Source organism: Triticum aestivum, chromosome 7A, assembly GCF_018294505.1.
Source record: "Triticum aestivum cultivar Chinese Spring chromosome 7A, IWGSC CS RefSeq v2.1, whole genome shotgun sequence".
NCBI classification, from domain to species: Eukaryota; Viridiplantae; Streptophyta; class Magnoliopsida; order Poales; family Poaceae; genus Triticum; species Triticum aestivum.
The window spans coordinates 388,037,273-388,052,805 of NC_057812.1; the positions used below are offsets into that span (position 1 = coordinate 388,037,273).

General features: G+C 44.2%; 1 long non-coding RNA gene across 3 annotated transcripts; it reads right to left on the minus strand.

The window, feature by feature from the left end:
* Positions 1 to 11,533: 11,533 nt before the first annotated feature.
* On the minus strand, positions 11,534 to 15,006 carry LOC123146986 (uncharacterized). 3 transcript variants are annotated; one of them, XR_006473006.1, is made up of 6 exons: positions 13,598 to 15,004; positions 13,304 to 13,428; positions 13,034 to 13,190; positions 12,868 to 12,948; positions 12,639 to 12,795; positions 11,534 to 11,909 (listed from the first exon to the last, which is right to left on the minus strand). It is a non-coding gene; the product is annotated as an uncharacterized lncRNA (long non-coding RNA). The 3 variants fall into 3 exon arrangements; XR_006473005.1 differs by having other exon boundaries at positions 12,868 to 13,428; positions 13,598 to 15,006; XR_006473004.1 differs by having other exon boundaries at positions 12,868 to 14,261.
* Positions 15,007 to 15,533: the final 527 nt, after the last annotated feature.

The following is a 15,533-nucleotide window of genomic DNA, read 5'->3' on the forward strand; positions in this document are numbered from 1 at the left end:
TCTCAACCTTATTTACACCAACAATGAAAAAGATGAAGTTTGACTCATCCCGCATCCAGCCTGGTGAGACCAAATTTAGGGGCATCATCCCAGGCACGGAGGCCCAATGCCCCCAATGCATAATCATCCCAGGCACGGAGGCCCAATGCACCCAATGCACAGGGAGTGTCACACTTTATGTGGTGTTCAAAACTCCCGACAACTATCGTATCGAGACTTTGACCTTCAACATAGTCCCTTTCCGGAGTGGCTATCATGCATTGCTCAGACGAACTACGTTTGCATCGTTTCACGTCGTGACACATTACGCATACATGAAATCAAAGATGCCAGGCCCAAAAGGTGTCATTACTATCTATGGCGATGCAGAACGACTGCTCCGCATCGAGAAACGAACTTTGGCTTTCACCGCGAAGGCCCTGGCTGCCGAGGATCTATCCGGAAGCAAGGTCGAAACAGACAACATGAGCCCCACGAAGCGCTCCAAGTCAACTCTGTGCAATTCCCGTAGCAATATCGGCGAGCCTCAAGTTCATCCGGAGGATCGGTCTTTGATAACCTCGCTGGGAATTGATCTGGACCCCAAATAGGAAACGTGTTCCACAAGTTCCTCCACAAGATTTCGGATACCTCTACCTGACATGTATCTAACTAGATGAATACGCGCGCTTTGTTGCGCCGATGATTATAGTGATGATCTGTTAGTGACATCTTCCCTTATTTTAATGTGCTCAGTTGAAATGGTCAATGCGATAAAAGACCATGTGTGCGGTCTGCTCACACAGCAAGGGGGCACGAAAATGCCATTCCCACAAAAGCACCGGAAAATTATATCAAAATGCAGATCAACCATTTGTTTATATTGCAACCGTATGAACAAGATATATATAATCTGTAAGAAGACCAACTTTGGTGATTCATTTAAATCCTTAGTACCAGCCTATAATTTCTTCTTTCACCTTCTTAAGCATGATGTAGCTACGGTGTACCACTGAGGAAGAAGTTTCTTTTAAGTTGTTCAGAAGCTTGCCAAGCTCATGTATCTTGTTCTCAGAACCTGTTAACCTAGGAGTTGCCCACGTACCTCTTCTCTTAATGAAGGTTCCAAACTGGTGTCTACAAAAAAAGAATATGTTGTCAGTTATAGAGTTTTAATGTAAAAAATGCCAATAACAAAATCTATCAACCTAAGGACAGAAATAACTTATCTGTATACTTTATCTTTCAATCAAGTAAATTGTTGCAATAAGAAACTACCATCAAATAGTATAAAGCTTGATGCGGAAAAATAAACCTCACCATCTCATCTGCTAGATGCTAAAAGCTAGTCTAGTTGTTGTAATTTGCACCTTAGATGTGTAGTCAACCCACGGTCAAAGAAACATCACAAATTTAAGCAAGAAACATCTTCGAAGGAAAGTGGTGGGTGGCTACCATAGTCCAACAATAGCTGATGCAGCCTACGGGAAATTATATCCATGGCGGATGCGACAACCCATGCCAAAATCCATGGCAGTAGTGAGGCTAGGGGTTGAGCTTGTGCACACAGTTGCCTCCCTCCATGTCGCGAGACACCACCGACCACAATTCAGGTCGCTAGCCACCGCCCGGGTGCTTGCGACGTCCACAGCCACATAACCGGCCCCGCCGGTAAAGATCTCACTGCCACCTTCGAAATCGAAGGGGGCGCCGCAACCTCGACGAGGTGGGCGGTAACGACGGCGAGGGAAGAGAGGAGAGGATGGCACCTACGATGGCTAGGGTTTTCATCCCTAGGTCGCTGCACACGAGGCTACACGGGGTACGCACGAGAAGGCCATGGACCACGGCTGGCGGCTGGAGGAGGAGCGCTCGTGTGCTTTTTTTTGGAGAAGGCTTGTGTGGGAGCTTCGTGGGAGGGCAAGGAAAGCCCACGCCAAAACAAAACCGACTATGGGGGAGGCCCATATGGCGGCTAGAAATCAACGACAGAGGACCTGAGAGAGTCGTATCCTCTATAGTCGGCTGTGGCTGGATAACACATGGATGGACACGTTTACACCTGTGTGATTAGAAAATAATGCTCACCGGCTGACAATCGGGGACTATGGCATCACCACAGCCCAAGTCGATGAGAACTCTCGATTTTTTGGGAGCTTAGTAACTGTACTTTTATGCCAGGAATCCCAAAGGAATTAGCGGAGCACACCTTTAGCATTACTACCGGCTTGAGGGCGGTAAAACAGACGTTACGCCAAACCTCAGGACCTAAGCATCACTAGTAAGCTTGCATGTGCACTCTCGATTAGTACAAAAACAATATAATGAGCAAATGAAATGATGAGACAATCAATTTTATTATCTGAGAAGCACCTACTCTCAATCATGCACACATAAGTAAACTACAAAAACCATGCATTCAAGATCACTAATATTAATTCATCATCCTTGGTAAACTATTAAAAAGATAAACAATTGCTCACAGAACAGACTGGGTAGGAATCTATACCTAATATTAAAAGACGGAGGCTTTCATAGTTCTCCATACGTCATCCTTTTATATCCATTAATTGTGTGCTAACCATAAAAATTGATGGCCGAGATTTGAAGCATATATATTACGTTACATGTCTAAGTTATATGTGGACCTGACACGTGTCTAAAGTTATATGTGGACCTGGCGCGTACAAAGGTGCGTGAATAAGACATTGGAAAAAAGAGAGGAGATTTTCTTTTTATAAGTTTAGATCGGCATATGCAGAACACGTATGTGTGATATAGTATAATCAATAACCATCATCGAAGTGTCCTACATAAAAACAACAGAGTTTCTATCCGTACGTCTAGCCGCCAGGCACACAAACTCCCCCTTGTTGAGCGTCTTTGAGTAATTTTGATTTTTTTTTAAGCCAATCGACTGGGCCTTCACGTGGTTGCTTTCGTCGCTCACCTAGGCTGTCACCTGTGCTTAGAATTATCTGGATTTCGTGTTAAATAGTCCCACCTCACTCCCATAAGCTTGTTCTTATCAATTTATATACATTTGCAGATCATCAGTAATATCAATCAACCTCCTCAAGAACTACAAACAGACTGCCCAATACAGAGGAGAGAGCACCCACAGCCAGGCAATGAGAGAGAAGGTGAATTTGAGGAAAGAGGAGAGAGGCGGACACAAAATCTGAATCAGAATTTGCCAGAAAATTGACGCCAAAAAATTATGAAGATTCGCTAGAAAATTGGCACAGCCCCGAGGAACGAAGGAACAAATCCTTGGTTAAAATCAATGCGGGACTCGCTCGGACAGTGGAGCCTTGGAGACGAAGCGAGCCGAGGAACCGGGGAGGGATCCGGCGGTGGTCGTTGACGCACGGACGTAACAAAGGGGACGGGATCCGGCGGCGCAAATCCTTTGGAAAAATCAACACGGGCACTCACTCGGGCAGTGGAGCGTTGGAGACAAAGGGAGTCCGAGGAGCCACAGCGTTCCGATGGGCAGTCGTTGACGCACATACGAGAAAGATGGGATCCGACGGCGGCGGGTCCAGATCTGTTCTGGGACAGGGGCGCCGAAGACTTAGGGTGCGTTTGGTTTCTTAGCAAAAGTCGTTTTTGCCTTGCTAGGCTAGGCTTGCCCTTTGGTAGTGCAAATATATCCTAGATTTTGGAGGCAGCTAGCCTTGCTCGGCTAGAAAATCCTCGCTCGCGGGGAGAGCCGATTCTGCTCGCCCTCGACGGCAAAGCCGGAACGCGCGAAAAAATCTAGGCGGAACTCTCCGGGTGGATAAGTCCGTCCGCAACAAATCCCTAAATCTACGTTCTCCACTCCGACCTCCTCCTCCACTTTCCCCTTCGATTTTTGCTCATCCCAATGAAATCCTCCGAAGCTGCAGAGATAAATCGAGCGAGTTGGCTCAAGTTGCTTTCCACGATTACCTGAAGGCGCATCAGATTTGACAGGGAAAGCTTACATCCGCTTTGCTCAAGTCTGCGTCCTCCCCCATCCGCCTTGCTCAGGTCTATGTCCGCCTCATCTCTTGATTCTCCTGTGTATGTGTGTGCACTTTTCTTGACAATAGATTAGCTGGTTCAGAAATTGATTAGAAGCAACAAATCGTAAATACTATCTTTCTATACTCCCCGTCATCTTATCCAAGGCTGGATTCTTGTTGGGTGACCTGGCTTCGGGATTAGATTGGTACGGCTAAGGTGATAGCAAACTGTAGTATAATGCCACTGTGGCGTTGCGGTTGGGAAGGATACTGTTGTTGACAGGCACCCAGCTCTTGATTTTTATTCCAAACCAGACTCCAATTGAGTAGCTTATAGGAGTGCATGACAGGAATTGATTTTACTGGAACATGTATGATGCATCTGCATCTGAATCCTTAATTTGGTTTGTACTGAATATGCATACAGAGCTATCTACATAGCAGGCATCTGAACTGATTCATTAGTTCTGCGTATGTATTTTCTAGTGCCTGCATCTTATTTTCATTTATATCAACAAAGGTTTGTCTATGGTAGTCCTGGACTGTGTATATACTACGTGTTGTGTGGGTTATTAATATTTGATCTTCTTTGATTTATTTATAGATGGACGACAGTGCGCAAATTAACAGAAAAATTGCGTTCTTCAATGCTTTTGTAGTGGCATATTGTTCATTGATCATATATCTAAGCAACTCTAGTCACCCTACAAGATACTCATTATTAGAGAGAAATAAATAAAGAATGGCGTATCTACGAAAATTGTATTGCGGTGAGGAGAAACACTGCATTGGCGAATTGCGCATGGGAAAATCAGTGTTCTTCAAACTGTGTGATAAATTACGGAGTATGGGTCCACTTAAAGATACATGGCATTGTACTGTATAGGAGCAAGTTGCCATGTTCCTCACTACAGTAGGGCATCATAAGAAAAATATCGACATTAGTTTCTATTTCACAAGGTCAGGTGAGACAGTGAGTCATTACTTCAACAGAGTTTTATTTGCAATTGGGAAACTTGGACCAGAAATGCTTAGGCATCGAACAATTGATACACCATCAAAGATTGAAGGCAACCCACGATTTGATCCGTATTTTAAGGTATAGTATAGTGTCCATCTAGTTACCCATAAATTTTAAAATAATTTCATAGTGCAGTAGGTGTATTACTAATTAATTGTTACTTGGATGTTTAGGACTGTATTGGTGCTATTGATGGTACACATGTTCCATGTAACGTTCCATCTCGGATAGTCGACAGATTTCGTGGCAGGAAACCATTCCCTACCCAAAATGTTCTTGCGGCGGTCGACTTTGATTTGTTATTCACTTATGTTTGTGCGGGCTAGGAGGGTTCGGCCCATGATTCAACTGTTTTACGACATTCTCTTGAGCATCCAAATGGCCTTAGAGTCCCTGAAGGTAGGCCCCTGCATTTGTTACATATGAACATAGAACATATAGAGTGAATGAGTGATTAGTTGTTGATAATGTCATGTTAGGTAAATACTATCTTGCGGATGCGGGTTATGCAGCTAGGAGAGGATTCCTACCACCGTTCCGTCAAACTCAATATCATTTGCGTGAATGGAGGGGTAATAATAGACCCCGCACCCAGAATGAGCTATTCAACTTAAGGCACTCATCCCTTCGTACTACCGTTGAAAGGCATTTGGAACATTAAAGAACCGTTTCAAAGTTCTGACAACTAGGCCTTACTATCCCTTTCGTTCACAAGTATGAGTCGTCATAGCATGTTGTATCCTTCACAACTGGATATTACTAAACGGGGGTCCTGATGAACTAGTCTACATTGAGCACAACTGGTTTGAGCAATATCCAAGATCAGCTGGCCGTGTCCAACGGGATTTACGTGAGAAACAAATGGAGGTACTTAGAGATAGGGATACCATGGCAGCCAATATGTGAAGAAATAGGCATAATGTTAGACGTGGTTGATTTTTTTCAAGCTTTATGTACAAGTTTCTTGATTTTAAGTTGTATTACCACTTAGAAGAACAACTTGTGTGTTTTCTTTGTTCAACTTGTAACTATGATTTATTTCCCTTGGTACGAGTGGCAATGCGATATGCATCTCAGAGGTGTTATTCTGTCTTTGAATTATAAAATTTAATTGATGCCATAGGGATATGGCAGGTAACAACATGGTGTGGCAGCCCCAAGTTGTAGATGAAATGCTACGTTACTACAAAGAGAAGATTCAGTCTGAGGGAAAACAATTTGTCTTCAAAGAGACACATCATGAGGAGTGTGCAAAACAAATCAATGCAAAGTTTACCACCGCCTTCACACAAAGGCAAGTTTATCACAAGTTCCATAAGCTGAAAGGTCAATGAAAGATCATACTAGAGGCGAAGAACTTAAGTGGTGCCAATTTTGATGATGTCAACAAGATAATATTATATGATGAAATTGAAGTTGTTCGGATGAAGAACGTGAGCACTACTTCTAAATTTTGTCAAACTATATTTCCGTCTTGTATTATGTTTTGTCTTTTATAACTAACAGTTTCATGCTTCCTTCTCTCTTCCAGAACAAAGACAAAAGGGCAAAATATATCAATGTGCCTATTGCCAACCAGGGGCGGAGCTAGAAAATTTGGCCATTGGGTTCACTCCATGACTTGTTGTGAGAACTTGGTACTAATATGTGACGTGCAAAATCTAATTTTAAATTATCCTACAACAAAATTATTGCACCCAAAAATATATAATGAATAAAAAAATGGTGCATTAAAAACTAAAAAGTGCAAGACATACCGGTTCAATAAAATTATAAAATCACGTATTTACATACTATAAATAGAGTAGTATGAAATAACTTTGTAGCTCCAGCTATAGCTTATATCTTCCTAGAACATTGGAAAAATGGCAAGTTAGTTTGACAAGTTTGGAATAAATACTATCAAGCAAAAGAATTTTGTAAAGGCACTCACATTTTAGAGTGTTCCCTTCCGATCTTTCATCGCCTAAAAAAGATTAAACACTGCATTATTAGTAATGGTAGAAAATTTATCTTTCTCGACATAGACAATCACTCATGAACTGATCATCCATTTTGTAGCACAACTTTTCTTTTGACAACATCTCGGTGATGTTGAAGTTGCCAATCAATAACATAATTAAGACACTCAATTCGGTAATGTTGAAAGTTCTGCCTTATTGTTTTTTTGGCCACCACCATATTCATCAAACAAATCTCGATTAAATCTCCGTTGATTATCTCCAATCTCCCTTTGTGGGTAATCAAAATTAAATGGTGGCCTGTAAGGTCCCTGTTGAATATCTGCGCCGAATCTCATCTTGCTTCTTTGGATTTCTTGTGTACTTTGAAATTCTCTTCCGATCAGCCGGATCATACATAAGGCAACTCATTTTAGTTAATTTATGTATGAATAGTAGCCTTTAGAAGACTAGCTGCGGGGACATTTGATGCACTTAGCCTATGTCTTATGGGTGACCTTGATATGCCTGCATCATTATCTGGATCTGGTGACCGAGATTTCTTCGAAAATACTGATCCATGGCCTAGAACAATCAAAGTCCCTGGAGAATAACAAATCAAAAAATTAGGGCAAAAAGATCACTATCGTACAAGGCTATTAGACTAAATAGAACATACATAAGAGAGAGGGAGAAGATAAGGAAATGTAATCTAATTACCTCAAATTTTGGGGTACAATTGTTGCCGTTGTCGATCTGGCTATGGCCGATAGAGGCGGCCTCGCGGCGAGGCACCAGGAACACGAACAGACGAAGGAGAGATCAGATGCGAATTGGAAAAGGGAAAGACGATGAGGCGTACGGGCGTGCGGTTGCATAGGTAACAAATCACGGTGATTAATTACGGCAAGGAGTCAAGGACCTCTCGTGGGCTGTTCACTTTTGGCCCTTTTACTTAGTCGCTAACGTGACAACCTTTCGTTGATGGGGTCAGTCACAAGTTTTTAATGGGTTCACATCAAGTAAACATGCATCTACATGCACGTACGGAGCAAAATCTGTTGGGTTCAGTTGAACCCAATGCTTGTATGTTGGCTCCGCCGCTGTTGCCAACTTTGATGAGATGGAGTTCATATTTCAGAATAAGCATGCTACCGGGGAGTTCACGGTCCTTCAAACACCCTATGACCGTGTTCATGCTCGTGACAAGGATTTTATTGGTGACACCGAGAAGCGTGTGATTGATATTGAGATTGATCCTGCAACACAATATGATTCAGATTGTCTTCCTGATGACACCAATAATGAAAGCTCGTCTTTGAAACGTCCTAGAGGTGGCAAAAGCGATAAAGGTAAGAGGGTGAAGTGTGAGGAGAGTGTAGTTCAAGACATGACGCGGTCTCTGCGTGATATGTAGGATACTATGCGTTTCACACACGTGACCAACCCGAATGAGAATTTATTCAAAATAATTGATGACATGGAAGAATACCCTCTCTTCGTCCGACTTGCACTACAGACGTCTTTGGCCACCAATGAACAAGTGGCGTCCATGTTGAAAGGGAGGCCGATGACTGCTATTCAAGAGTTTGTGCGGCGCTGGGTCGGTGATAACTTTCATGAACACGTTCATGTTGCTCCTAACGTGTGATTCATTTTGCTGTAAATTTTTAGGATTATTTTGAATGTCTTCCAGTGTCGTCTCCTAGGGAAATAATGCCCATGCCTCATACTTGCATGTAATGATGTCATTCAGTTTTTCATTCCTGGAAAATAAGCTTGTTACTCAAAAAAATTATCAGTCAGTGTGTTTGCAAAGTGTGTTAAATTTATAATCATCAAGTTGCATCGAATTTTTGCATGACTATTTACAACTTGATCTTCTTGTAGTCATTTCTCTGTTTCACTGGGGTTGTTCTCAACGATATTGTACTGTTGATGCATTTGTTATAAGCTAGATGTATTTGAATACTGTGAAGATATTGTACTTTGCCCGCAACACAACCAAACGACTAGCTGTTGGCCCTTGCTAGCAATGGCATTGAACTAAACGTGCAGCTAAGGCAAAGGTAGCCCATCCGAGCTAACCTAGCCAGGCTAGCTCAGCTATGGGCAAGCTGGGCAATACAATCAAACGCACCCTTAGCTAGCTACATCGGGCAAGGAAACGGGCAGATGATGAAACGAGAGAGAGAGAGAGAGAAATATGGGGACGATAGGAATAGAACAAGCGAGAGTTCAAGAATGTGAATGGATAACTCCCTCAATCTGCCTGTACACGTGATGGTTGTACGTACGTGGCGGCCACTCACCAGAACACATGAGGTGTTGGTAGATTTTAACCGAGGGATTGTGGACTGTATACTTAGGTTATATTTAACCTAAATTTCATGGGATGTGCACTCCACCAGCATCATTACCACACACTACCCCAATACAACAAACGCTACAGTTCCACAAGATCTGTTTTATTTTTCCGTTTGTTTTGTGTTTGTCTAGACTCATTTCTAACTCAAATTTGAGGGAGATTTAGGTCGAAGCGGACACATGCCGGACGTCCATTTGTCCACCCGTGTCCGCACACTGGCCCTTATGGCAGCGAAACAAATTCAACTTTTCCCCACCTACCCCTCTTTTCTTTCTCCTTTCTCTCTCGAGCCATCGGCCCCGCTACCCCCGCCTCCCAGCAGCAAGAGGTCGTGCATTCAAGATGCTCCGTCAAACGAACCAACTCGTTGACGAGCCCCTTCCAGCTGGTGGCGGCCGGGTCGAGGTCCACGTTGCGGCGCTGCGCGTGCAGAGCAAATCTCTCTGGGCCGGCGGTGTGAACGACAACGCGGGGTTCACCATGGCGTCGCACGTCGCCCCGGCCCCGTTCACCCACCATGTCGAAGAGCGGTTTCGCTTCACCTCCTTGGCCGTTCTTTGGCGAGCCGTGCGGGTACTCACTTGCCGTCCCAGTGACCGCACTGATTCCCCTGGTGGTCACGTTGGTCGCCCTGGTGGTCGCGCTGGCCGCACCGATGGTCGCGGTTTTCGCCCCAGTGGCCGTCCAGGAATAGTAGCTGCATGGCCATTGAACTGCGGGCGCTCAGCACGCTGGTCCGTGTGGAATTCGGTAGCCTCTCGCCATCTTCGTCGTCGCTGGTGGCAGGCGGTGTCATCCCTGAGCCCCGTTGATGTTGTGTTCGTTCCAAATGAGTCCTCCGCGTTGGTTACACTGGATGTGTCCGTCTGTCCATTTGGATACCCAAACGACAAAAGCGGACAAAATCGGTGTCCATTAGGTACATGCATTGGAGTCGGCCTAAGATGGCTGAACCGCAAAAGCATTAACGCCGTTTCTGGATTGGAGTGGATAAATAATTGCACAGAGTAATTGTAGTTTTTTTTTCATTTGCCGATTGGGTAGGTGGGCCAGGTTAATTTTGAATCTAATTTAAATTGCTTACGAGATTTCGGTAAGAATTTGATAAATTCTTAAATAGTTGGGGTTTAAGCATACACCAATCGTTTCAGATGGAGTTGCTTGCGGAGGGTGGTCCTCGCGTCTAGCTGGATAAGATTAGCTTTTTAAGTTTTAAACATTTTTTTGTGTTGGCGTTGTTTATAATATGTGTGTCATGCTAAAGATTCCTTGCGGTGGAACCAACTCATCATGGTTCAACTCCTAGACTTGGCACCGATACTCGCATTGTCCTGGATATATTTTAGGCATCCCGGCCATATTCATTCGGTGGGAGAAGATGTTCTCATCGACTACGACATCGCCTGTGCAGGCTTCGTCAGTCTCAAGATGTAGTGTCGGCTCAGTATCTCAAGGCGCCCAAAAGCGTAGGGTGCGCGAGCAGGCGTGCCTAGGATGAGTGTATGTGCATGTTTGTGTGGGCATCTACATTATATTGTGTTAAAAAAAGAGGTGTGTCATTCGGGGAAAGAAGCTAATCGCCTTGGGATTAGCAATATTTAAACAAGATTTAATTAGGTGAACCCCGTGAGCTTTTGTTTCCGAGGATAGAGGATAAATGGCAACACAAATACGGTACTCCCTTCGTCTGGAATTACTCGTCGTCCGGAATTATTCGTCGCATAAATACATAAAAATGAATGTATCTAAAACTAAAATACATCTAGATATATTCATTTATTTGACAAGTATTTCCGGACGAAGGGAATACCTCATAGTATTAAAATAGAGGACGTGCACATATGTGTGTGAGCTGTCTTCCAACATGCTTACTGAGTTAGGTGCGTATTTATTTTCTCCCATTACAACGCACAGGCATGTTTACTAGTATAACATAAATGAATAGATATTGTCTCATCTTCATTGAGATGTCTTCACCAAGATTACGTTCTCTACTTCATCATCTTTATCCTGAGTCATTACTTAAAAGTTATTAAGTTGTTCAATGATCAACACACAATATCAGATATAAATAGTACTCTTTCTGTAAAAAAATATAAAAGCGTTCAGATAATGATCTAAACGCTCTTATATTTCTTTACGGAGGGAGTACATACTTTCATGGGGAAATAGTTAAAAGAAAATACACTTTTCTAGCAGTCTGAGTACATAGTCGTACTGCCAGGGTAAGAAATTGACAAGATAAAAAATCTAATATTACATCATCAGTACATGGAAACCTCATTGGCACACATGAATGTATCCAGAAATGACCCTGGATTGCCATCACAAGCCATTAAAACAGCATCCCAGTGTTGCAAAAAGGGTTGCTTGACAACCATTCTATTACTCAAGCTAAAAACCATTTCCAAACACTAAGAAAATCATGTCCTTCTAGAGATAAAAATAGAAATATAAGAGCCTTGATATGTCCGTTATCTGATTATCTTACAGTGAAGAAAGCCATATATCTGACTGCAAGTGTTAGTGAAATCTGTATGATTGTACCATCGAAAATAAAGCCCAGCCATAGTAGAGATGCGATTCCAAATGCAAGGCCCAGAGCAACACTGGTCAAAGAAGATACAGATTAGCATTGGTAGCATGGTTTGGTATCATCTAGTTTGGACTTGTAAATCACATACGCTCCAAGTGAAACTTGTGATAAAAACTTTATTATGGACCCTGCACCGAAAGTTTTTCCGAGAACCGTTCAATAAAATAACTGATAGACAACAATAGCAGTCCAGTAGAATGCAAGGTTATTTAGTAAGAATACAGTACAAAATAATCTTATAATTGTACATGGCGCAATTTGGTAACTATGCAATAACCCAATGGTGGGTGTGCGTTGGCTATGTTTCAAAGTTCAGTCGTGGGCAGAATTATCATTGTCGGCTACATTTTCCCGGATCAAATAAATATGAGTTGGCCGTTGCTTCTTCTTAAGAATATGCAAAGTAGTTTCATCCACACACATCCCACCCTGCCCCATCCCAAACCCCTCTGGTCTCTTTTTTCCAACATAGTGTGATTTATTTTAAATGAAGTGAAAATACACTTGTATTAAATTTCACATACAAGTCTACCAATATAATGTATACTTTTACTTCTTAGTGTGAAACATACATTCTAAAGCCCAAATAGACTTGTAATCTGTATACTATGTCAATCATTCCATTTTGATTATCATAATGGAACTGCTCCCAATAAAACACAGGAATGGGCATGCAGACAAGGGGAAAGCACGCATTCTAAAAAATCAAAAGATGAACAATTTGGGAGTCAAAGTAGCATACCTATCGTTCATTAAGGATTCTCCTTCGATTATCGTACTGAGCTTTTTGCTTGCGCCTAGGTCTTTTAGAAGAGCAATCATAGTAACATGATCGGTTGCACTGAGCGTCCGCCGAACAAGAATGATGTTTTCCAGTTCCAATCATACGGAAAAGTAAGCTACGACAAATTAGGCATCAAAACATTAAACTGAATTGCCTATGTCCGTTATCAATCCAGGCACATACATACCTTTATAGCAGCGCCAAGCAAAAATGTTGAGATCACCACACCTAGAACAGCAAGTAACATCATCTGTGCCATGCATTTCTTCTGCAAAGTAAAACTTTAGTATACACTGAATAGTAATATATGCATCTGCGGTGCTACATATAATAGCTGAACACTGGAAGCTGACCATGTAAGTAAATCTGATGGCAACAAGCCAACAATTAATCACAAAACCATCCCAACTTAGAGAACCATTTCTTTCCTACGGGCTGCTGAGTGCCATGTTGTGCCCAACCCACTGGATAATTAGTGTCATATGCACCCGAATAGCAAAGCTTAGTGACCTGCTCAATGACATAGCTTGGTGAGAGCTAGAGCAACTTACTTAGTTCTATCTCTCGTTCTCTTTACAACTTTCAAAAAAGTAATCTTGCAACAATGACAATGGTTGGCAGACCTTGTTGCTGCATGCATTTCACAAGTACACAGAGTTCCCGACACTAACTGCAAGAAAATTGTACGAAGAGTAATCCACATGGTTTAGGTAGAAGCAACCCCACAACAGGTGGGCACAACCAGTACCTAGAAGCATCAATAGGAAAATTGCCATAAGATTTTCCGTACAGTTTTGTACTATACTTACAAATTATTTCGCCCTGTCCAGCTTTTCACACATTAGTTTCAGATAAGTTGGTCCTAACAAGCCAGTTCATATATTCAGTAGTGCCACAAATTCAGTTTAATGCCTTACCTTGATGTTCCCTTGGAGGATCTACATCCACTCCCTGCTTACTTCTTCATTCTTCTACTGTTTATTCGCTTGAGTTGCACCTCACTTTTTTTATCCCTATTCAATTACCCAACAGTGAATCAAATGAGTATTTAGGTAAGCCAGACTTACAGAAATTAACTCTGAAACCGAGTATTTGTTTGATGCTGCGGGGTACGTGTGCTCATAAGCTACTATATCAGACGGAGATCTTATTGATTAGGGCACCGATAGGCGCCGGTGCGCCGGCCGAATCGTTCGGCCGGTCCAGCCCGGACTGTTCGATTTGAGCCACGCAGCCGCTGGATCCCAAGCAAAAAAAAAACGAATCGCCCCAAGCTCTCTTCTTCCTCGGGCAGTCAGTTGGATCCCGTTTGGGGGAGCGCGACGCCGCGCCTCCTGTCCCCTCCGGTGGTCGCCGGTCCCCACCCTCGCCGGTCTTCCTCGTCGCCGCCGGACCCCCACCCTCGCCGCCCGTCCTCGTCGCCGATCCCTGCCCTCGCCGCCCGTCCTCGTCGCCAGTCCCCGCCCTCGCCAGCTGTCCACGTCGCCAGTTCCCATGCAACAACTCCACCTGCGTTGCAGCTCTTGACGGCGACGGTTGTGGCTCGGCCGCCGCCCCTCGCCATTGATGCTCGCCGTAGGAAATTATATCAACGGCGACCGTCAGTCAATCAACACCGTTTTGAATGGATGTAGCAAAAAACTTCACCCGTAGTAGCGAAAGTAAACTACGGTTGCAGCAAAAATCAAACACCGTCGCCGTCTTTCGCGAGGTCGCGACTCCGCCTTACATGGATGTAGCAAAAAGCTTCACCGATAGAAGCAAAAATCTACTATGGTTGCAGCAAAAATCAAACACCGTCGCCGTCTTTCGCGAGGTCGCGACTCCGCCTTACGTGGATGTAGCAAAAAGCTTCACCGATAGAAGCAAAAAATCTACTATGGTTGCAGCAAAAATCAAACATCGTCGCCGTCTTTCGCGAGGTCGCAACTCTGCCTTACATGGATGTAGCAAAAACTTCAGCGGTGGTAGCAAAATTCTACTACGATTGCAACAAAAAATCGTCGTTGTCATCGTCGTGAGGTCGCAGCTCCGCCTGATGGATGTAGCAAAAAACTTCGCCTGTAGTAACAAAAACCAACTACGGTTGCAGCTTCCCCTTATTATGCAGTTTCATTGAAGCTTTTCTGTCTATGGTTGAAGCTTTTTTCAACAGCTGTTGAAGCTGTTCTAGGTGACGGTTGCAACACTAGTATACGCGGGCTGCATCCAGCCATGGCGGCAGGCAGCCATGGCGGCCGGCGAGGGAGCGCCTGGTCGCCGGCGATGGAGGTTGTGGTCGCCCAGTCGCAGCCCGGGGGGAGGGGGGAAGGGGGGAGGAGGGAGGGGGGAGGGGGAGGGGATGCGCCCGCGTGAAAGCTTGAGGTAGGGGATGGATCTGGCCATGGCGGCAGGCAGCCATGGCAGCCGGCGAGGGGAGCCTGGCCGCCGGCGATGAAGGTCGTGGTGGCCCAGTCGCAGCTCGGGAAGAGGGGAGGGGGAGGGGACACACTTCCAGGAGGCGGCGCTCGCGAGAGGAAGAAGAAGCATATAAGAAAAAAAATGTTTCGTCCGTGGAAAAAAGCGAGCGAGCGAGGGGCACCGGCCGAAGCGTTCCGCCGGTGCGCCGATGCCAAACATTAAATTACCATGAAAACGTGAGGATCCCTCCAACTCTACTACTTACCATGGAAGCTGATTAATAACACACCAAAAAAATCACCAGATTGATTTGAATTAAAGGTTCACCTGATTGATTTGTGATAGACGATCAGTGCCCTTGACGGTGCCCGTAGGGAGAACTGCAGGAGATCCTCGACGGCCCAGCCAGATGACGACATGGAGGGTGACGACGGCACCTCCTGCGCCGTGGCC